Consider the following 24,975-nt stretch of genomic DNA (forward strand, 5'->3'; position numbering starts at 1 on the left):
CATGTCCGGTGACTGTCAGTCTGTGAGTCACACCTGGCTTCCGGTCTCAGCATTTGAGTTACATGAAGAGGGATGATCATCGGTCGTGTCTCTCTCATGGGACCTTCACTTTTAATGTGGAAACCAATCATGGCGCAATAACAAAATTGGTCAATAAATTAATTTCAGCTGTTAAATCAAATGCTGCTTTTGCGAAGATGTAAAGGAATTATCCCACGATTGTCACATCACATTTTAGACTCCAGGTTTATTCCCATACATGCTGCAGCAATTGCCCTTTATTTTCATTATGTTTCCCACCATTCTGATTTATGATGCACCCGCACTGTTATTGATAGTTCAATAGAGAACAGTACATTTGGTCATTACTCTTCAAGCTTATACGAACATGCCTGTGCGGAACTGACTATATATTGCATGTTGTACATACACGGAACAGTTTCTAGTATTTCATTGTCTCCCTGCCAGCCTGAGGTGGCTTTGTGAAATACTGGTGTCCCCAGGTGTTTGTTAAGATGGTTCAGTATATTAAATGAGCAGAAGAGGAGTCCCTCTCCTCCTGCACATATCGTGGAATAACAATAAAACAAAAACACTTGAAAACAACATGTACTCTACATATATAAATATCTATATACACAGTATAGAGGCTCTTTATTGCCTCACATATAGTTTTTTTTTTTAAGCCATTTATAACCACGGGTGCGTTTGACTTATAATGTACAAATAGGATATGTCATACCGTGGCGTGAACATACATTTGTGCTCATTTGATACGGTTGCCATGGTGAGTCTAAATCAAGTTGGCTTATTTAAGTCGCTCCACAATTTTGAATTATTGCCGTGGTTTAAAAATTGTACGAGGAAGATGAAAAAATAATGAGAAAAACATCAACAGCCTTGATGCCATCTCCATTCTTTTGCAGGAGACCACGGTGTCAATGGGCCATGAAGACTCTCCTCCATCACTTATTAAAATCTGTGGCATGCTAATGATGTGGCTACTGCTTTAATACCATTCGCATTGGGGAGAACGATCTAGCAGGCACATGAAAATGAATACCATTAGTAGTGCAATTCTTGAGAAACAAGCAATGGGGGCAATTCATATAGAATGAGCTTGGGAAATGGGAAGCAACTGCAAATGCAGTTTCTCATTGTGGAACTAGTGTATAATGTTGTTGTTTTTGCTTTGCCATTTATATTCCTATGCATCTCATATATGGTAACAGAACCGTTGCAACTTCACAGACATATTGGATAGTTTGACAATAACACAAATTGAAGGATTTCTGAGCTACTGCAACCTGGAGACTATCATATCCTTCTGTAACTCAAATTGCGGTAACATTTTAGATTAGGGAACACATATTCACCATTAATTTGTTGTTGCTTATTAGCATGCAAATTAGTAACATATTGGCTCTTAATTAGTCATTATTAAGTCCATACTAAGTAACGCATATTGAGATCGTAATTCATACACAACAACGTCTTAACTTACTACTAATAAGCAATAATTCTGAGGTTATTAAGCAATAATTCTTAGTTGATGGCTTACTGGTTGTATGATAAGGCCATGCAGAATAAGGCATTACTAAGTACTTAATAATGACTAATTAAGAGCCAATATGTTACTAATTTGCATGCTAATAAGCAACTAATTAATGGTGAATATGTGTTCCCTAATCTAAAGTGTTACCCAAATGGCTAATCCTCCCAAAGTCTGTACTTCTCATTGGCAACACATGCCCGTCTGGTGCCTTGTGACTTGGGCAGTAAAGTTTCATGGTGGGAGATGGACCAGGAAACAGTCCATTAACTACAGTATTGAAGCATTTCTAAAAAGCAGCTATAGATAAAACTTAGAATAGAATATCACTTTGTTAATCCCCAAAGGGGATGTTATTGTGTTAGACCAATAATATTTGACGTGGATTTGGATTTTGTGGTTGTAAATAATTATATTGGTTAGAGTATAGTGGAAGAATTAGTGGAAGGAGGCACAGGTATGTGCTCTCTGAGCACTTTTAAGTTTCATAACTTGTGTTATGGATTTAAATCTATTCTCTAAAAGAAACAAAAAAAAAATCAATCCCTTCATAATTATTTAATGAAGGTTTAAATGGAACTTTGTAGATAGTGATGATGATGTTCTCTCTCCTTCCTTCTCTCTCTTTCTGTCTGCAGCTGACAAATGAAGTCCTTCAGAGGACACACTGTAAAACACATGACTCCATCCTGTCCATTCATACTGACCATGCATGCCTTGTATTCAGTTACGCCGATATCGCCCCTCAGCACTATCTGACAAGATCACAATATAATAATGGCCGCCGAAATTGGCTTATGGAACCAATATGGCCGGCGCACGAAAGAGCTTTGTGGGGGAAATTGAAGAATGCTGAGAATAAATGTTTGCTCTATAGGACGCGCAGGCCACAGTGTGCTGTGTTGGTGAATAAATGATGAAGAGGAAGAAGGCGCTGTCCTGCTGAGCTTGTCAGCTTTGGATGACTCTGTGTGTGTATGTGTGTGTGTGTGTGTGTGTGTGTGCATAGCTGACAGGAAAGCTGGACCGGATGGATTTGTTTACAGGCACATTTAAAAGTCAACATTTTAATGACGGCTAAATTAATGTTTCTCTGAACTACAATGCTTTTGTTTTGCAGGTCAAAATAACCTGGGCAAATTAAAACTTGGGCCCTAATGTTTGACTTCCATTAACCTCAACATTAATACAATGTTGAATTATTTTTTGTTTGAAACTATCTTCCAGCATACTGTCGTTATGTTAATCCTTCTTCTCCATGGTCTATTAATGAGATTAAAACAGACTAACTAGTTATTCATTAAAATGATCATAATCTTTTTTTTTATATTAATTTGAAATTAATGATGAAATTATTAATGGGTCCACTGAAATATAATGTCCCAGAGCCGTGAAAGATGAGGATGTATAAGTTACTAGTAATTAATTCCTTAGGGTTTAATTATTGAAAGCTGCTTCCTGTTGAATGACTTCCAAAGATTTCACTTTCATATGGAGTCATTTAGAGTCTGTAAATTATACACTAAAACTAGAAGATTGTTTACAATGCTAGGTAGGTCTAAAAACACACTATAATTGTTACACAAAAAAAATAATGCATCAGACAATCACAGTATACCCATAATGGTTTGGCATAGGGCTTCTCAATTATGGAAAAAATAATAATCAATGTTATTTGGGTCAAAATTAAAATCATGATTATGACGATTACTCATCACAATGAAAACAAATGAAACTTCAAATTAACCTCATAAATGACTGTATTTATCTTCATTCATGCTGCGTGTTTAACCCAGGGATTCTACTGAACGACTCTATTCTAACTTTGCCAGATGGCGTGCAGGACAGGAAGTCCAACACCATTACAACATTAAAAGCATTCTTCTCAGAATAAAAGCCCCCGATTTAAAATAATTGTTTTGCTCCAATTATATTGTTTTTGGGCCATAAACGTAATTGAGACACAAGTCTTGATTAATTGGTATGTCCATCACTCTGCGGCACATTAAGCAAAGCAGGACGTCAAGAACAACATCTCTGTGGTCTAAGGGATGAGTTAGTTTGACACAAGTAAGATGCAGGTTCATTTTAAGAGAACTGAATCATGTTGCACAAGGACACATGCATCCACTTTATATTGTTGGTGCAAATGTGTGTGTGTGTTTGCATACGCGTGGTATTATTATAATGAGCCATGGAGGTGTCACCTGCCACTGCATGTGGCAGCATTCCTCTATGGTGTTGACAGGAAGAAGGGGGGGTTGTGGCGACAGCAGTCTTTGAGGCTGCAGCAGGTGCTGTCAAGCCCATTGTGTTTCCCCTGTCTCGCCCTCATTTGTCTGTTTCCTGCTCCATAATTCCAGCTTTCTTTTCTCCATCCTCACCGTGCACCGTCTCACTGGCGAAATGAGCCTCACTTAATATGTAGATGTGTAGTAAATTATGTCTTTAAACCTAAACTTTTAGGAGTAAAATGTGAAATAATTGGATTTAGGTCATTTGGTTCCCAAAACACAGAGTGACTAGGCTTCCTCTGAATATTATAGTGAAAATAAAGTTAAGACTATTAATAATAACAAACACAAAGGTTGAATCATGTAGGTTGTTAAGCAGCAGTTGTATACTGGTATTTGTGTCTATTTTAGACAGCTGGAAGATTTATGGGATCATGACTTGCAATGAGGCATTTTCCATAATGGCCAAACAGATGGAATGTCAACGCGGCCACATCATAATATCATCACATAAATGAGCAAACAAACCTAAGCCTGATGAAGCTGGGGTGACACATATGTCAGTAAATAAAACACACAGTATGCAAACTCTATTCTATGGAATACTTACATATATACACAGTGTGATTTGTGAATGAAACTAAACAAGATATTAAGCTGACAGCTGTCAATCAGGGTTTTATGCCCCACAAAGGATTAGTCAGTGCATTTACTAACACCTAATTACCGTCTAATGCTTTTCATTCAGGTCCATGAATATTTAATGGAACACAGTAATGACATTGTGTAGAAGTTAATTTAGACGCATGAGGCTGAACAAATATGAATGCTATTATTAAACCACAAAGGCCTGCGTAGCATGAGGCCCTTTTAATGCAACAGTTATTAAAAAAGGGGAACTTAATGACAGTAGTAATAGTCTTAGTGTTATTAAAAAAACAAAACTTATCTTAAATGTATTTTGTATTTACAGCCCTACGCAAAAAGTCGCAATGTCATTATATTTAATGGTCATTAAAGCATTGCTGAAACAACAAATTGAACAGTGGCCTCAGGCTTTGCACAGTACACATCCATAAACACTGAAACAACAAACTGCTACAGACAAGGAGTGGTCAACCAATAACAATGGTTAGCAACAGCTAGCCACTAAAGGCAACGGTAAACTGTATCTTTCCATTGAAAGCAACATAGCTGATGCTGAACAATGCTCTCAGAGAGAGAGAGACGCCAATTAGCATATTGTGAAACCCAGGAAACAAAATGAAGACATCAAAAGCCTTGTACCCGGATTTTCAGCTGCGTGTCCACATGCATTGTCTTAGACAGTTATTGATCCTCTGAGAAATGAAAAGGAAGAAAATCAATAGCTTTTACATGAACGCACGATAAGCAGTTTTAATATGCGTGTATGTGAGTAGGATGAGGGCAAAAAAGGTAAAAAAAAAAAAAAAAATAGCACAATAGCACGGAAAATACAGCTTGTTTACCAGGATAGCACTGTATGCCCTACACATTAATGCAGTAAAAACAAAACAGCAGCTGTTGTTTGGTCCACAGCCTGTAACCTGCTCCAAAGTAGCCATGTCCTAATGGTGAGAAAGCACTGGAAAGATTTAAGAAGTCTCTGGATTAAAGCCGAGGATTTCATTTCTCTGAAGAACTGGGACTGACACTGGCTTAAGTTCCTCTTCTTATACACATTAAAACCATCAAAATGCATCTCAGTGTCTATACGACACACACACTCTCTCTCTCACTGCTGTTGTACGGCCGCCTTTTTTTCCTTGCTTCCTGTCTATGACTCTCTCTCTCTCTCTCTCTCTCTGATTCTCTTTATCACCTCCTTTGCAGAACAGTCAAGTAGTCCTGTAACAAATTAGGTCTAAATGACCTGTCATCGTACTTGACCAATGGCCATTTAGACCAAATAAAGACACAGACAGACAGGAGGACGCCTGTTCCCATCTAAATCTACAAGCCAGTGTGCCGCCACTGTAGAATGAACAGATCACCCAAACCACCCACGATATCGTCCATCAACAGGTCACGATGGTCATTATTCTCCATCTCAAATCTGACATGTTGCTGCATCTGGCATTTGGAGGTTTGTCCACAACAACAGATGGAATTTCTTCTTAAGCGTGAAGGATATTTTCTTCACCCGATGGTTTCTAAATATCCTTAATATATAGATATTGTCCGTTTTAGTAGAACTGCTGTGGTCAGTGAGTTTGTTCACAAGGATAAATACGTTTAATTGAGTTGTGAAAAGCCAAAAGCGGAGGAACATTTTGTCGCGTGTACAACCGTGTTATTTATTTCACCCTTCTTAGCCCCACTAAAAGAGGAAACTGGACCCTAGTCTTAAACACTTTGGCATGTAATCAGAAAGCATTTTTCCACTGCTTACTGTGAGGTGTGCGGAGCTGGGCAGCACCAAGTACAAACTGAGATGAAGGCATGAGAACAGTCTGCTGAGTGACACATCAAAAGCTCTTCTAAAGTTACAGTAATCAGGAGAGAGCCCAAAATCTGCCAGAGTAAGGCAGTGAGCAATTGAGCCTTGCTGGCAAAGCATGTGTGTGTACTGTAGATAATGTTGTGTTTGATTCAAAAACATCCTTGTGAGGACAGTTTGGTTGGTCCTCACAACTTTAAAGGCCTTTTTGAAGGTTGAGACTTGATTTTAGGGTAATGGTTAGTGGGTTAGACGGCTAGGGGACGTCTATGAGTGTCCTCACTAAGAATGATGTACACAAATATGTGTGTGTGTGTGTGCACAACTATGGCTTTGTCATTTCTTTAATGTGAAAATGGTATAAAAGTCAATTTATTGTGTATGTGTTTGAGTGAAGTGCATATTTGGAAGCGTGTTTGTCATTGCAGTCGGATTTAAAACACACACACACACACACACACACACACAACCAAAACTCACTGGTGCCAGTGTTGGGTGTCTTACAACAGGGACAGAGGCTGTCAGAGGGACACAATGTCAAAGCAGCGTTGAAGTCACAAGTTAAACCTGAAGGCATAATGAAATCATGAATCATTAATTCCCATTCTTCTGGTCTCCATCGCTTCATTTTCTTACTTCATTTATACTCAGTCCAGTCAAGTTTGAAATTTGAAAACATGATTTTAGTGTCTTTTGTAATCACCCTTTTAAAAAGCAGTCAATCTGACAAACAAAGTGATAGTAAGGACCGGTGGTAAATGTTTGTGGGCGACTGGAGTCCTTCCCTTGTATGACACATAATGTGAAAAACCCATGACCAACACAGCTCAGCACTTACAGGCATATTAGTCACTAAAGGCACATAAAGACAGCCTTGCCTTTCTTTTGTTGCCTTGGTTATGTCAACTGCGGAAGGTGCACTACATCATATCTGAATCATAATCTTCTTCTCTACCCTTCTTTGTCAAAATCAAATTAACTAGAAGTGCTCCAACACAAAAGGTGCATCTCAACAAAGACCCACTTCAAGATATATTCTCCAGTTCCTTTTAACCTGCTTCAGATCTATTAAAAGTTGGATGAGAAAAAGAAAAGAGTCTGTCTTCTCTGTTTGGTCTCTATAAATATGTTCTTCCTATTAAGAGTTGATTTTGAAGAGCTCAGTTTTTGTACCAGAGCAGAAATATCACACACCACACTCTGATACGACAAACAACAATGTTGCCGGAAACGACTGAAAATAAATGTATTCATCTTGCCTAATTTCATTTTTTTATGCAAATAGAAAACCTATGATTATACGTCTCAGTTTCAAACCTTGTGACGTCATTTTCTGACTTCATGTTAAGGTCATGATGATGTCATTAGAGCATATGATCATAATTTCACGCATAGATGCTTCATTTTGTGACTTCACAGTGGATTTGTGCTACTAAGTGCATTTAAACATTCAGGAGGTCTTGTAGGTTTACACCACTGGATTTTTAGACATTTAAACTAATCTACAGTTTTTTCTACTATATTGTTCAATAATTTTGTCAGATTAAGGTTTAAAGATAGTCTGTTCCTCTTACTGTAGAACCTGCTGACCTGTATAACCTATTATTATGTAAATAGATGGAGGAATACTTGAGTGAAGATAATTATTCACCACTGAATCACTGTTGCCTAATTAAGCTATGACATCACTGGGCCTGCACACACACACACACACACACACATCAAAGCAGGTGCGAGGAGCAACGGACGATCAAAAGGGCGACTGAACCCTGAAACTGTTGCCATGTTAATATTTAAAGTAGAAAGCTGCAAGTAGAAGGTCAGAGAGTCCTTGGACAGGTTTACAGTCCTGATCTAATCTACACATCTAATGAGGAACAATCAGCTTATGCAGGGTTAAGGCGAGCCCACACTGTGGGACTTTCATGGACACAACTTGCACAAGAAAATCCCCACAATTCAAAAAGAACTACAGAAGCATTAGCTAAGTGGAACATTGATTTGATTCTATACGCACTATAGGCTTTTATTCTATAAGTGTCTAAGCATGTGCGTTACCTACTGTTTTGAGTCAGGAAAAGGGTGTTTCAATGAGATACAGTGAAACAGTGTCAATACACTTGTTTGTGTCCGTCATGATCACTGCTCTGCTTCACTCTCCAAGTGAGAATGTGGATGCCGGCCAGCAGGAGCAATCATTATTTCCTTGGACAACTTCCACAATGAAGCACTGGCCAGTGTAAGTGGCCTTAGATTGCTTATGAAAAAAAAAAAAGCCTCACAATACAGCTGAATATGTGTTTGTTTTATGTGCCTGTATCTTTCAAGAAGCAAAGCACCTTTGCTCTCAGATTACCTCATCATTTATATCACAATTTCCAGGGTCCTGTCCAGAAAAACCTCATTGCACTTTCCTTCCTGGTCACTCGATCCTTCTCTGGCTGCTCGTTATTTCCCCTCTCGACACTACTAGTGTGTGCTATGGACCGCCACCATTGAATCAATCATGGTTCCTTAGCAGTGTGGGGTTTCTCACTTTGCTACACCTGCTGCCATGATTAAACTGACACGAGTCTTTCTTGTGTGACCCATCCATCATGTGTCCACTGTATATGTGGGTGAACTGGAGTCCCAGATACAACGCATGGCTGGGGACGACCTGAAGTGATCCTCAGCATTTGCAATAAGAGGAATTGACAAATCTGCTGTCAGATGAATTTAATTTGCATGTGTAGTATTTAATATTTTACTTGTATTTGTATTACTTTAAGTATTTAGGTGTCCCTTTGCCTTGCTTACCTTGAGGTATCCTCCCATCAGCCCCTCCCCCACTTCTTCTAAGATGGAAGAATCCGTTTCAGAAGCAGGGACTCGAGAAAAGCATCTAATGAACAGAACCAAGCATTTCACTCATCATGGGGGATCCATGCTGTCTGGACAGTTGTGAATGAAGGTCATTTCATCTTGACTGAGAGCCAAACACATTGCTTGTCCTCCTCGGCAGTTCAAATACCGCTCTGTTTTCACCACTAAAGCTATATGGATACAGCTGTGTGGACAATCAGCACTGATAGGATGTACATCTGTGTAGTTTTTAACGTAAACCGGTGATTAGATTATCGATCCTCACCAATTAATGCCTTCAACGTGCTTGTGTGCGATGTGTCTGAATGCCTGACACTGTCTCCATGGACAAAAGAGCAAAATATCTGTAAAAGAAGGAGGAGACTTTTAGTGGAATCAATATATTACAACAACAGCAGCAGTGCTCCAGAGCTCATTTTCCATTTCAGCATGGATGATATTAGGACCGCAAAGAGTGAAACCTCCAAGCTACAGCAGCGTGGATGCCTGCATTTTATATGCATTACATAGCCTCCTTTATGTCATTGTTTCCAGTCCACTGAGGCTGTTGGACATGCCCGCCTAGCATATTAGGGAAGAAAATTGACAAGGCACACCAGTCTTAATGAGTCTAAATCCACAAATAAAGAAAAAGACCCCATAATCTGACGATGAAAGGGTTTTTATTTCACCCTCTCCCTCCCAAACGCTCTAAATGATCACATGACAGGACCTCGGGGAGGAATTACAGAGATACAGGGCTTGTGGTATGTGTCCATTAGACCCTCAATAACCGCTCTTCCAATTCTGTCCAAAGAGCATCACCATCACACATGTAGAATGTACATTAACTCTGTTCACATACTGATTAGGTTTGTTTGCATCTTTCTGTTCTTGGTCAAAGGTTATTTTGCAAGAAATAAAAAAAAGTACGCTTTTACTTTAAAATGTAATTGAAAATAAGATTTATTGACAATTAAAAAAAAAATAAAAAAATTAACTCTTTAGACTCACTTCAGTGTTTACAGGCGCTTGAGGACGCTGCAGACGGACATTTTAAGCTTGATTAAATCATTACATGATAATAACAAGGTTGTGTATTGATCTGCATTTTAGCAACAGGGTCATATATTGATGTGCCTTTGATTATCATGAGGGTCACTTATTGACGACTCCCAACCCAGATCAATCTGTGCCCTTTAGACAGTTCAATAGTACGCTGCCTCTTACACCTCTTCATCTTAGTTACTGTACCAAACAAAGGGGGAGGGGAACATTGGAACATAATGGGCGGCAGTGTAGCTGCTGATACTATAGCAGTATGTTTGTGGCGGGGGGGTGTTTGATTTGCAACCTTTACAGTTCATGCTTTGTTCTGGAATAGATACCTAATAAATATTAATACACATTTGAACTATACACATGCTTAAACAAGAATAAAAGCGTGATTTGAACATAAGAACAAATATAAATAGATGAGCCAAAGGCACTGACTAAGAATTTATGGTTGGATTATTTACAGTTTTAAAAGTGTTTTAAGTCTACATAACTACTGAGGTCAGAAGTACAACACTTTGCAGTAAATGTACAAAATGATAGTACCTCTCCACTTACAATGTGAGTGACTGTGTGTGTGTGTGTGTGTGTGTCCTGTATGTCTGCAGCCTCAGCATAGAGATGAAGTGTCCCTAATAGGATCCCTGTGGGATTCCTCAGCAGCTTTCCACAGTGAACCTGCACACTGTCAGCAGTCAGCACAAAGACGGTCTCAAATTCAAGATGGGACACACACCCCTCTCTCTCCGTCTCTCTCTCTGTCTCACACACAGGCTTACGAGTTTAAATTCACTACACACAAACACAGAACCATCAGTCATCAAAATGCATCTGTCGGCTTCCAGTGAGTGTTTCGGAGTGTCGTCTTCCCTCCGATCTCTACAAACGTGTGCTCCAGTGTTTTACTTACTTTCTCTCCGACACAGACGTGGAAACGGACAGCTAATTAACAAGCTCTCCGACACCGAGCCACTGACAGGTAAGACACTGTCAGACGCAGTTAGCCTTTCAAAACACTAATTGCTGTTTGCCACACCACATAAAGGCAGCTGTGGGCAAAATAAAACATACATGAATTGGCTATTGCTCATCTTTAATGTATGTATAATTATACCATACATGCATTAATTAGCTACTTTAAAATATATGATCTGTGGCCCATTAATATGTTTAATAGGAGAATGTGAAATAAGGCAGGTCCAGGTGGAGCTGTTCTATTTTGGGGGCTGTAAAGTGGATGTAGAAACACAATGAATCACCCTCGCTGTGCGGAATAACACATCTCAGAGCCTAAAGCACTGGCTGGTGAACATTATAAAAAGTAATTAACCAGCTCCCCTCTTTAGGTAATTGGAGATTGGGAGTGTGATGGCCATTAGCAGCCTCCATTGTCTCTGGCTGCCCTGGCTGCACTGCATAGAAGTAAGACACAGGGCGAGCGGCGCATGCAATTCAAGCAGAACATTGTGGAAGCTGACGGACGACATAATCATAAAAAGACAAATTAAGGGAACACAATACGAATGCTTCTCCCTCCTCAGTCCTTGCCAATCTCTGCCAGCTGGCTTTCATCGCACATCCATTGTCCGTCCATGTCGTCGAGACACCTACAACAATTTAGCAAATCAGTGTTCAATTGGATGGAATATAAGTAGAAAAATCCTGAATGATTTCAATATAATGGAAATGGTCTAAATGCAAGCCTTCTCACTTTTCATTGCTTTGTTTAGGCTTATTCTTTTATATTTATATTTAACAGCACTCCTGTAGTCTGAATATTTAACATTAATTGCAAGAATCATTAAACATTATGTATTATGCACTCTCTGAACAAAGAAACAATTGACTTTAATCCTCATAATTGTATGCGTTGTATTATGATTCATCATCATAAATCACTTACAAAAAACTCACTTTAAATTTAATCCTAACATTTCGTCCTATGAAAGAATGCTGCACACCCAAAACACAAAAAAACATCACACATGACTATAGCAAACATTTCAGTTATAATAATAATAATAATAATAATAAAAATACCTAAGCCTTTTTCATGAATGAAAACATGCATACTTAAAAAAGTGGCACATAAAACAGAGACATTCACTAACATTCACTATAGTGATAGTGGTGTCCATGGGGAAAAGACTGCATGCTTCTCTATCTTAATACACAAATATTATCCCAAGGAAATCTCTCATCTGGGTGCAGTAACATTAAACCTATCTGTATGCTGTGTTAAGACAGGAATTTAAACTCATTGTGTATTGGATTATATTCTGATGTGGACAGAAGTCGAATATAATAGCACTGGGGAAATACAAACATACACTAAAAAGAAAAAAACATGTTTTATTAAGACATAAAATGATGTCTTGGAAAATTAACAACTTAATAATGGTGCAGCCAGTATATTCACAAAATAAATTCTACATACTACTAACCACCCAATAACACAGCTCGCACCACTTCAGCACAAGGGGGATGTCACCAGAGTGAGCAGAGAGCAGCTTGTTGCTAAGCATCAGAATTACTGAAAGATACTGTACGTGAAAAGCCTCACTACCCCTCTCAGAAGAATCTCGAGCAGAGGAGAAGAAAAACGAGGGTCTAGGTCAAGTAGAGATGCCTTAAAATAAAGCAGTTCTGCCTGTTATGGACATGCTAAAATTAACCAAATAGCTTCAAAGTTGATAAAAAAAAAATGATGTGTCTGTGTGTGAATGAACACTGTAATGCAGCCATTTTAAATGTGCAGACTGATCACTTGGGTGAATCTCAGAGTTCGACTGTCACCTTGATGACAGAATTACTCCTCAACACCTTCAATCTGTATTTGGTGACATCCAAGGTCCTTTGCTTGTCCCTTGTGTGTGTGTATGTGTGTGTGTGTGTGTGTTTACAGTCCAAGGACAGACATGCAACAAATGCACAGGTCATCGTATGTGAGCATGTGTGCGCGTGTGACGTCCCGCAGCTCCTCCCAGCATCAGACGCATATCCTCAAGGTCACAAATCAGGCCAGGTGGCCATTCGAAAAAGATTAAGGACATGTTCCTAAAAAAAGAGACACCTTTGATTTATCACATGATGCCAGTAGTCGTGCTGATCTCTGCTGAAGAAGGGCAATAGTAAGAGCTTATGGAGCCGGGCTTTCAACGGACATTCAAGATGTATCAGGGTAGACTTACAGTCTCTTCTAAATCCTTTCACATGTTACAGCCCAAAATGATGATGATGTGACAGAGAAGAAGTTGATATGAGGTGTAAAAATTGGGTGAGTAGAAGATAAAACAGAGGGGCAAAGAGGCAGCATGTGAGCAAGACACTAAACCCCCTCTGGCAAAAGCTTGCTGGTCCAGTGTGCCAGGGAGGCACAGTCTTAAGGTGACAGGCTCTGCCATAGTAAAAATAATTGATAATGCCATATGGCTGGAGGAGTGCAGCAGCAAATTCCAGTCACGAAGCCATGAACCAGGAATAATCCTCCTGCTGCTGTTGTAGTGCGTGGCTTTACTGCCCTGTAAGACTGGAAGGAGGGGAAAAGAGTACAGGGGAAAAAAAAGGCGGAGGAGATGGATGAAGGAGGGGCATGTTGCAGGAATGGCTGCAGAGATGACCCCTGCCCTTTGCTCCTTCACTTCACTAGATGCACGTCCTCCTAAATCAGAAAGATTCCTAGATAGTAAAACAAGAGCTGACATGCTGTTGTTCTTGCGCCACTAAAATCCAATAAAGAATATACACAAGAGAGAGAAAGGCAGGTGGAACTGAGCATGCTTTTAACATAATAATACTACAAGGGGATTGCCTATTTCCAACGATTACTCAGAGGCTTTATAGAAATGACAACTGAGCAAAGTGCACACTCACAGTTACCTTTTCCCAAGGTACAAAGAGCACTGAGAGTCGGTGGGTCTATTCTGTGGTGAGAAGCAATTAATTTGGAAGGTGCAACACCAGGAGCTGAGAGGTTAGACTTAAATGCAGCAGAGCCAGCGAGAGACCAGGCTTAATTGTTTGATTGATTGGCTGCGACTGCGAGGCATATTTTCTGAAACCCCCGTGCGCCGATCAATGTGTCAGTGAACGCCTCGCAAAACCTTGCAGCTTCCCGGCCTCGCAATTCAATTAATGTGGAGGCCTTGGTGGCCACTGCCTGCGATCGTGTTATAGCCCTGGAGACGAGCCGCCACTGCTCCCCCCTCTTTCTTTCTCATGGAACTGGGAGGATACTGCAGCAGATACAAGCTTGGGGGCAGGGTATGTTGAGAGGGGAGGGGCCAAGAGGAGGATGCAAAGCAGAGGGGGGGAGGTTGGCATTATTAGATTGGTAACAGACACTACATACTGTATCGAACACAAATCGAGTTACCCTTCTAATCTGTCATTTAAACAAATTATCTTGGGTGGTGATGCATCAGCAGTATCGCTCCTCTCCAGGGGGTTGAGGTAAAAGGGGGAGGAATGGAAAAGGGTGGGTCAGTGACGGTGGGCTGAGGCTAATAGAGACACAGGAGAGACTGACATTGTGTCAGGAAAGCAATGCAGGGCAGAAGAGACGACGACGGGTGACTGGGGGCAACAGAGTTCATACAAACTGCTGTTTCTATTCACCTCGGCAGTGACCAGGATTATCCCTGTGAATTGACAAAACATGATGTAGAAAAAGCAGAAAATTAAAATAGGATTTTCAGTAAGCACCGGAGGCAAACGCTTGCACTCTTTTAAAATGACAGACAGCTCTGACATGTTGTTTGGTGCATGTCAGGGTCACGAATGAACCCTCCATTACTGCAGATTGACAGCTTCATCGACGGGAAGACGGACAGACGAACAGGCGGGGACAGACTCCGGGGGCTGCAGCGCATTATGTTGTTCCATGAAAACACAATGTAAACATCACTTCATGCAGCAGCCGTCACAGCGCTGTGCGTCATCAAGAGAAATAGAATACTATTCTAATGAGAATTACAGCTTTTGGTGGGAAAAAAAATAAAAATTGTCAATTAATTCATGACAAACACAAGGTGTTAAAGGAAAATAGCACACTGTGTGGTGTGTGTGTAGAAAATTACAACATGTTTTTTTTCCCTAGTCCCTATTACCATCATTCAGGTTTATTCATTTATTGGTAGACTTTTTACTTCTGTTTCCTTTCTTGGACGGTGTCTCTTTAGTCATTAAAAGATCTGCAGTTGAAATATGCCTCCAAAATATTGTACATTACTGGAACCTGGTGCTAGATGTCTGGCACATTTCCTAAGATAAATAAGAAAAAATCAAGTGTAATTTGGTATTTAAGAGTTTGAAGTGAATTAAATATTACTATTAATTATTGGTTGCAGATGTTTCTCTTTTATCTCTAACCCAATCAGCGCAACTTATTAATGTTGTGCAGCTCCAGGGAGCATGTGGTGAGGAAATGATGCGGGTGTTGATGAGGAAAGTGGAAATCAAAGTGAGTTGTGTGATGATACATACAGTTTCACTGGTTGCTGATACGGGTCATAAATCAACTATCATTAATGTGCATCCTTGGCCCAGGACTTTGACATTAATACATGATGTGTTTGACTTTACCAGGGTGAATGACTGCATTTATACACTGAATAATACTATGTATTTTGGCAAGGTATCACAGTGTAGGAAGTAAATCAACTTCCTCTGACGAAGCCTGAGCAGATCTGGCACTATGGAACGTCTGGTTTCAGGTAAAATACTCGCCCACACGCATTATTACATCATTGACCAGCAGATCAAAGCAGGTCTCAGATGACCACTGCCTCCCTTTGACCCTTCCAACCCCTGGATATTCACTCAAGAGTCCCAGGTCCTCCCATCTTCTACATCTTAATCTCCTTCAGCTCCCTCTGTACGAGGCAGCGTGATGCTGAGTGCACACTATCGAACTCTGCCGACTCAGAGATGAAAAGGGTCAAGGTACAAAGGTGGGTTTTAAATCAAGACCCTTGCAATTCGCACATGGCACCAGTTTCCTCTCCAGAGCTGTGTTTTCCACAGTTTTTTTATTTTCCTTATTAATTCAAATTACTTCCTGTATGAAGTTTGCCTAAAAGGACAGGTGTGGTGCTGTGACCTCCTTCAGTTAGGCTGTAATAAACCTCCCAGGGTGCAACATGTTATGCAACTAATTATCGATGAATCCATTTGTTGTTTGATCCATAAAATGTTAGAAAATGCTGAAAAATTAAACTGATTTAGTTTTAATTATTGTTTTGTTATATGGAGAAAAAACAAACATATACACATTTAAGGTGCTGAAAAAACAAAGAGCTTTTTTCTAAATAAAGAAACATTCAGACTCATTAATCAATTATCAAAATAGTAAATGTACATATTCATACTCAATGCAGTAGATATACATACTTAAACAGTCAAAATCACTCACATCCAGTTTTGAATTTTTATATATAATATATACATTTGTATCATATACAAAACTGTTACATAAATCTCTCTTTCTTGTAACATTATCTAAGAATATGAGAGTTAACAGCCAACTGTTTAAACTGTGAGTGATTTATGTTATATAAATGAATCCGTCTCCAAAGAACCAGCAATAATTAAGAACATTTTGAACAGACTATTATGGTAATTTGTTTCATCTGATGGTTTGTTTGCACATCAGCAAAACATTCATTTGTAGGTAAATTTTAAGTTACAATTTTCCCCACTTTTAATTATGTTAATGAGAACATAATGTGAGGTCAGATTAAAAGTTAATGGCCATGTGTGAAGCTGAAAGAGCAACACCTCACTTCACTACATGATATTTTTCCTGCAGATAGGCATTAATTTTGCTCAAAATTAGAAACTATGTGCATGCATTTGATGGAGCAGAACCTATTTTATGTCGCGGTAGCGAGGATAAGATTGAAATCAGTCTTACTCCGTTGAAAACTAAATGCTATTGTGCTCTTATCCAACTCGTGGTACTTCTGGAATCACTGTCCTATCACGACGAGAACTGACGAGGGAATTCAGCGGGAATGCGGGTCTGCTTCAAAAGTCATTTCCACTGTCGCTAATTATCCGTCATCCTGAGCTGACACTGACAGAGCGCCGATCTTCGAGATGCGACACAATTGGATTCTGTGAAAATGACTTGTTCTGAATGCCTTAGAGAACGTCAGAGACATATTTCACAAGCGACTACACCCTCAACATTTCACCAGCAATAGTGCAGTACTGTGCAAAAGTCTCAAAGGGAAAGGCAGAGTAAAGAGTCAGAGTCAGGTCAGGGCCGAGTAGTGAAATATTGGATTATATGATTGTTTAGAGGTTTAATCTGTTAATTATATGAAACACACATAAGCCGGGAAACAATATTGTGTTGAAGTCAACAAATCAGACGGTCCTCTCCACACTTACATGCCAAAATCTGTGACAACCACTGATTTAATCTATAACAAATGTACTGTATTTTCTAAGCTTAAGTGTCAGAGGGACGGTAACTGGATTAGAGCACGGACTCAAACAGAAACTGCTTGTCTGGCTACACAGCTTTAAAACCTTAGCTTGTGTCATCAATCAATTCACACATCAGCCAGGTTAATACTAAGCAAGCATTTATTGTTTTGTTTTTTTTGCTTTTTCAATTAATTTATAGAAAAAACAAAAAAAAAATGTTTTTCTTTTACATAACAACATATAATATGTCTCTCTCTCTTATGTATAGCTATTCTAGGTAGAGAACACTGAACACTCCCCAATGGCAATTATTCTAAAGCCATAAAATCAGTGTTATATCTACTTCAGTGATGATCAGTGGATGTGGATACTGGGCTGAGCTGCGAGAGCAATAGTGAAATAATGGATAATGCAGATTGGAAAACACCTGCCTCGCTCGTTCGCATTGATCGCAAGAGGATGAGTCAAAACTCTGAGAAGCACTCAGGTCAGGGTCAGGCAACTGAAAGTACTGCAGATACACAAAAGTTTTTTTTATACTTCAGTTTTTCTTGAGTCTTGTTTCATCTCAGTTTTTTTTTTTTTTTATTCCCACACTAGGGGTGTTTGGGTTTCTTTTGTCCAGAGCTTTGAGGATCTGGTGACCACGCCTACTACTCATCTGCCCCGCTGCTAAAGTCCAATCCAGATCCCGAAAGCACAGGAGCTACTTAAACCTCCAGACCTAGATGACAGGCTGCCACCCTCCCCTTTTTGTCTGATCTCTAAAACCGCTGCTGTTGTTTCAGCTGCATTGCAGTCATCCCGAACACATCCATATTTCACTAGGGAAAAGAAGATAGATCGAAGACGAGAAGGCAGCTGCGTACAGTGCGGGAGAGAAAAGATCCTGGAGGATACTTAGAGACAGCAAAAACGAACAAAAACAAGAATGGACGAATAAGAAAACTCAGTGAAAGAGTATTCATTTGTCTTACTGCAACATAATACCAATGATGATGTTACTGATCTCAAATCAATCCTCAAAAATGAAACGACTCATGATCACAGTTTTTCATGTTGCTCCCTCTCCTTTTAATTAGACACCTCCCTTTACGATGCATGACTTTCAGAACAGTGCAAATTAGATTCCGACAGTCCATCAGTCGAGCAGACAGCGTGGCAGTCACAGCTCGGGGAACCGAGCTGCGGCAGGTAAGTCATTTTCCTCACATCCTTTGGGAGGAAATTAAATAAGATGGACCTGAAATTGTCAGACAGTTGACCTATAAATTCACAAGTGTTCCACGGGTGGCGAGGAGGAGTGGGCAGAAGGAAACAGCTGAGGGAAGAGAGAGATGGAGAGTGTAGGAACACAAAAAACGAGACATGAACGGGGAGAGGAAACAGAGACAGACACATTAAGGTACAGCGATTCTTTGAGTTTGAGCTGTCAGGAAGCACAGAAGGACAAACACACTCAGACAGTGAGACGTGGCACAAGGGCGTGTAATGTTTGGCCCACTTTCCCCCCCCAGCGCCACCTGTGAATGTCTGGTTAGACTGGCCCTAATCCTCTCTCTGAGTCTGATATAATTCCTGCCTCCCGACACATGCAGTGTTTTTCCCCCCTCCGTATCTTCTCAAGTTTAAACATGAAAACAGGAGGGTTTTTTTTTGGACAATCACCGCAGTGATTTGCTGCAGAGCGAAGCCGCACATAGACGAGGCAAAGCGAGTGAAGGAGGGAGGGAAAAAGTACAGCGTGGCGGCAGAAAGGCATGATGAAACAAGTGGTGTTTGTGAGGCTGTTAGCAAGTGTTAAAATGGGCAGCGAGAGCCGAATCACACTGAGCTTATCTGCGAATGTGATTAAAAGGCGAGAGTGGGGACACATATTGTTTAACCTACATACTCTATCTCCAGTGATTTCCACTGAGAAAGTCCCTCTTATCTGTTAATAGACTTTGATAATCCCTCCAACACGCATGTATGCATGCACACTGGCAGCTTCTGATACTGAATGAAAGACGAACCTACTCGGAACCAACGGATAGTTCATCATGCGATGCACGCGCCTATATATAGAGGCGATCCATGAAAGACAAGGGTTATATCAATGAGTCCTGAATAACCTTGTCCATAAAATATACAGAAATAAGATCTGAATATCAGGTTGCAGGACACACAGCAGCAAGCAGGTTTGACAAACACTACATTTAAGCCCAACAGCTGATTTTCAAGCTAAAACGTGATACAACGCCGCAGTTGGATTTAAATTAATCAAATAAACCATCAGGGCAACGACAGATGACTTGCAAAATGTTAATTCAATCACCGATAATTAGCAAACACAACAACATACCGTAAACATGAATCATTCAGGGATTTACGCCAGTGACTAATTCATGCAGAAAATAAAAGGCTGAATGCGGCTCTGACATTTTCACAGCCAATGATGACAGGAGGCGTATTAGTGCACAATATAAGAGGAGTATAATTTATTTGGATTAAATTTACCGCCTAAAAACATGTCCCTGATATTTGATATTCTATTAACTCTGGACGGATCAAATTAGTGCCAATCAGTTACTTGGTACAAGTGTTGTGGAGGAGAGGCGGGAAAGTGCAGACAGACAGGAGGAGATTTCAGGCAGCAATCAGAGTGCAGAGTGGGAGATTGGAGAGGACAGTACTGGAGATCACCAGTGTGACCATATCCAGAAAATAAGATTAACCGAATTAGAGGGATTAGATTGACGACAGCTGGATTGGACCTCGTGGTTCTAAGAAAAGAGGGAGATAGTGTAAGAGAGAGGCAGTGCAAGAAGAATAAGACATAAACAAGTTACTTAGAGAGCCGGGTGGAAAAGTCGTATTGCGGTAGAGAGAGAGAGAGAGAGAGAGAGAGGAGTGGAAGGAAATGACAGCTCAGCAGATTTAGAAATCCTGGCCAACTTTAAGGGGCTGGCACTGAAGTTAGCAGCTGACGCTGTTGTGGCTGGTCCTCGGCTCCTAAAGGTTCAGCCGGGTTCTGCGGTTCCACGTGATTCTGCTTGAGCTGCAGTGCCTCTCAGTGGTGAAGTCTGAGCACACACAGCATGCTGAACCTCTGAGTGGGATATGTTCAGGTGAGAGGACGTCAGGGCACAGAGAGGACAACAGAGACTTACTGTAAATGGATAAATGAAATGCTTGGATTTAGAAACTAAAACCTATGATGTGATCATTTCTGTCTGCGGAGATAAAACCTATTACTTCAAAGGTTTGGATTTTAATGTTCACTCTCATCTCATGACAGTTCATTATTTTTCACTTCTCCACACGTCTTTCTTGACCTCCTCCAGCGGAAGAAAGAAACGGTGCCCTCGTCATTAATTCAGAGACTGTGATGGAAATTCATTATCAGATCATTAGCGTGGACATTTTCGTGCATGAAAAACACATCTGGTGTGAGAGTGAGAAGAAGGTGTGGCCGAAGAAGACAGTGGCAGTGAATCCTTAATCAATGTGACTAATTCATGTTAAGTGCTGCCCCCTGGTGTCAGTGCAGCAGCAGCTGCCGTTACTTTGCTGATACACACGGTTTGGGCCGCCGCCGCCTTTACGCCCAACAGATCAATCGCCAAAGTCAATATGAGAGACAGATACAAACTCCTGCTGCCTCACAGCTTCCCTGCAGTTTCCCTCTGACCCAGAAACGGCATTAAATAAATACATAAATAAGACCACACTTAACTTCCCTAGCTTATCCCCCCACTCCTGTGGTGCACTTTGGAGAATATTAAGAAGACCATGACGACGTATCATAGAGAGATACAGATTTTGTTATGAATTCTCGCGGCATATCCCACTATGATTTACAGGCTTCACACAGCCTGCACTGCAAAACTGCAGGGCGTTGTCTGCATACTGATGTCCTTCTCTCTGTGAGCAGGGACTCTGAGGATCAGAGGCTCAATTCGTTTTAATGGGACTATCCTTCACACAGCAGGGTTATTATAAGCCCCTGTGAAAACACACTGCACATAAACATCCTTTAAAAAAAACAAAAAAAAATAAACAAAGTACATAACACGCAGACGTGTTTTGACAAGGGAGGAAACGATTCAGGATAAAATGAAAATAACAACATGGTTGACCACGTTTTAAACGCCTCGGATGAAGCCAAACACACCTTCAGTCACAGAATAATGTAAACTGAGCTCAGGAGGATGATTAATGGCCTGCAATCTTTCAAACACAGGGACACAGGTTTTAATGTGCATGTGCATATGAAATGCATTGCTGCTTTTATCATTTGAAAAATGCTGAATTATGTTATAAATTATACCCCTGACAGCAATTATTAAGACCGAAGTATGGATTGTGTCCAGCACTGGGACTGAAATCTTGTCCGAAAATCTTGCCAAAAGAAGTATTTTGAATTTCTTCCAGAATGAACCACATGGAAAGTATAAAACGTTGATTTCTTCAAAATTTCTTCTAAAACAGCTGTATTTACCTCCAGAGAAATACAGTGTTTAATATACCACGTCTTGAGCAGGGGCTCCATCCCTGTGGCAGAGCAGGAGCTCTGAGTGCTCCCATAAGAGGAAAAGATTGTATGTCAGTGCTTGTTTAAAGCCAATCTGTTTTTTCAGTCAAGTCAATATTGCAAAACAGCTGGATACATTAGAGGTATAGGCCGCTCGCTCAGTCATGATGCTGCATCATACATCAGTCCTGCAGGTTTTGTTTGAATATGTGAGGAAAAAGGGTGGTACAGACGCTAAAAGAGACCATGTTCCTGCAGACTCTGACAGAAAACTGCTTCACTGATGATAAGCCACAATCTATAAAGAAACACATAAATGGAGATCTTGGAAAACAGGTCACACTTTCAGCAGATTAAGGTGATTTATTTTATTTAGAGAAGATGTCGACCTGCTTCAAACCCAAAATACACAGATCCATTATTTGCCTGGTCCAGTTTACCACTACACGTGGCAGAAATGACAGCACTGGGTAAACGGAGGTGCAGTTGGAACATTTTTTGACCCAGTTCCATATGAAGAATAAATAACACGAGAAAAGCTACGCGAGGCAGATGCGTATCAGGGTAACAAATGACGATTCCAGCATGGCTGACATTGCGCTCCACAGGAAATCAAAGGCAGAGGGGAGAACGCGGAGGATGGGCATCCCGATTTAGAGCAGGCAGCTGTTGTGCACGTCGCCTCGCTACACATCTGCCAAGCCACTGTGGGCAGGGCACTGAGGTGACTTCCGAAGCCCTACACCCTGCCTCTTACATGAAAGTAAAACTTTCTCTCCTTACATGATTGACGTTAATAATGTACTGTCGTCACAAACGACATTAAACACTATTAATCTTCCTCCTGATGACTCTCTGTCTGCTTTCTTTCAAAGCAGACGGTGGATAATGCTTGACAAAGGCTGTCATCTTAATTACCGGTCTAAAATACCGAAAAAGGTCCAGCATGTGAAATTCTTCTGCTTCAAAATGCAAAACATATTCTAGCTGCCTTTTCCATTTGAGACGCTGTAGAAAATCTAAGGTTGCAAAAACAAAACAATCCTAATTTTAAAGCGATACTAAACACTTATACAAACAATAGTATTTCGTTTCCGACCAAACTCTCCTACATTTTTACTCCCCAGACCTTTAAAATACAATTTAATCAGCCAATACAGAGACGATATCTTGCTCCTGACTTTTCATCAGCAATGATCCAACATATGAGCAATTTAATCATTAGCATCAGTCAAAACATCAGGAAGCACACCAGGAAGTAAGGACCCAGGCAAACAGCCATTCATTCCACAAGAGACCTGCAGGTGAGTTTGCTTATTACAAGTTTTAAGAAGAGCAGAGTAAGTGTTTGAAGGTGTGATACAGCTGATTTAGCAGAGCGAAGGAGTGGGCGAAAGCACTGACAGCCTAAATAGGCCAACGTATTACTAAAGGTGCACTGAATTGTAGAGTGTGTCATGTGGGAGTTTAGCAGGCAACTCGAGTGTGTCCCCCTGGATCACAGCTCAAAGGCTTTCACTTCAGATTACACTGTTTAATTAATGTTGAAGTAGCACATGTAGCTCCTATTAATTCTTTGATCAAAATACTCACAGTGGGATCGTCTTCATATCACCCCTCCCCATTATTTTACTATACATGCATAAATACGCTCGTGCAAGTGGGAAACTACGGTGCCAGTTGTGGGAGTAAATGATTAGAGGGTTCACGCTTTTATGGGACGACTACTAGGCTGTATTGACATAAGATTAAGTGCTTGCTTAATATTCGGTTCTTAATTTATCACCTTGGAATGGGCGGGTAATAAAACGGTTGGCCTCCTTTTGTCAGTGAATCAGTTTGGAAAAGCAGATTATCATCCGGAGCTCTCTCGCATTTCAATAATGGCTGTGCGTATTTCACATACGTCGAGAAAAAAAAGTTCCAGCAGCGCCTGCTATTAATGGAAGGTGCTGCTATTCAGATACATTATTCTGGATTCCTAATTTCCATAACGCCTTAAGGACTGAGGAAATATCCCGCTGCAGTTATTCAACTTTGACTTTGAGGTAAAACCCGGTCCCGAGTAATAGGGCTCAGGAATCACTGCAGAGATTTGTATGTGATAATGAGAAACGGAGGTGCAGAGCCCACACATTCACCCTGCTCACCATTGGGTGTAAAGTGTAATTACTCCTGTGGAAGCTTTGGGGAGGCTGGCAGATTAAAAAGGAGTTGCCCTGGGGCTTGTTGGCCAGCCAGCCAGTTAGTTAGTCAGGCAGCCACTGACACCCATTCTCCAGCTGACAGGAATCTCAGTGCACCTCCTTTACTGTAGGTGAAACCCAGCTGAATAATATCACCGGAGAAATACGGTGATATTTGGACAAATACTGTTGTCCAAATATCTTTGAAGAGCTACAGCATTAAAATGTTTCAGTGCATAAATAGCAGCAATTTATGATAAACAAAGATTATTTTCAATTCTAATTAGAGGTCATTTCCACTTCTGTGGTTTTATTGAGTTTTAAATGTGTCACTATTAAATGAGGGCTTCCATTATATCACACTTTTGTTTATTGTGAAATATTCTTTTTACACAAAGCTATATTCACCACGACTTCACTTGTCTGCTGACGGCTCAACTGCCCACTCACGTAGTCCCCCCTATCACTCAGGTCCCTGTCAAAACATCTACTGAACCAATTACCAATATTGAACAGCTCTCAGTCAGCCCTTAACTCTTGCCTTCAACTGGTCATCAATGAATACATTACGCCAAAATTACGTCCTAATAACCACCTCCACTGATCAATACAGCTGACAGAGTTGATTGGTCTCACTGCACAGCAAGCGCACCCACCCGTGGTGTCATAAAGTCTCTGTTTGGTGGCGTGCA

The 24,975-nt window shown here is 40.5% G+C and overlaps 1 long non-coding RNA gene across 1 annotated transcript in view; it reads right to left on the reverse strand.

Annotated features, from left to right (window-relative positions):
- Positions 1–9,458, reverse strand: part of LOC131444703 (uncharacterized) — a 76,766-nt gene extending 67,308 nt beyond the window's left edge. Inside the window, exon 1 of the long non-coding RNA XR_009233760.1 lies at positions 9,378–9,458. This is a non-coding gene — a long non-coding RNA (uncharacterized LOC131444703). The remainder of the gene's footprint in view (positions 1–9,377) is intronic.
- Positions 9,459–24,975: the final 15,517 nt, after the last annotated feature.

This window comes from Solea solea, chromosome 18 (assembly GCF_958295425.1).
Source record: "Solea solea chromosome 18, fSolSol10.1, whole genome shotgun sequence".
NCBI lineage: Eukaryota > Metazoa > Chordata > Actinopteri > Pleuronectiformes > Soleidae > Solea > Solea solea.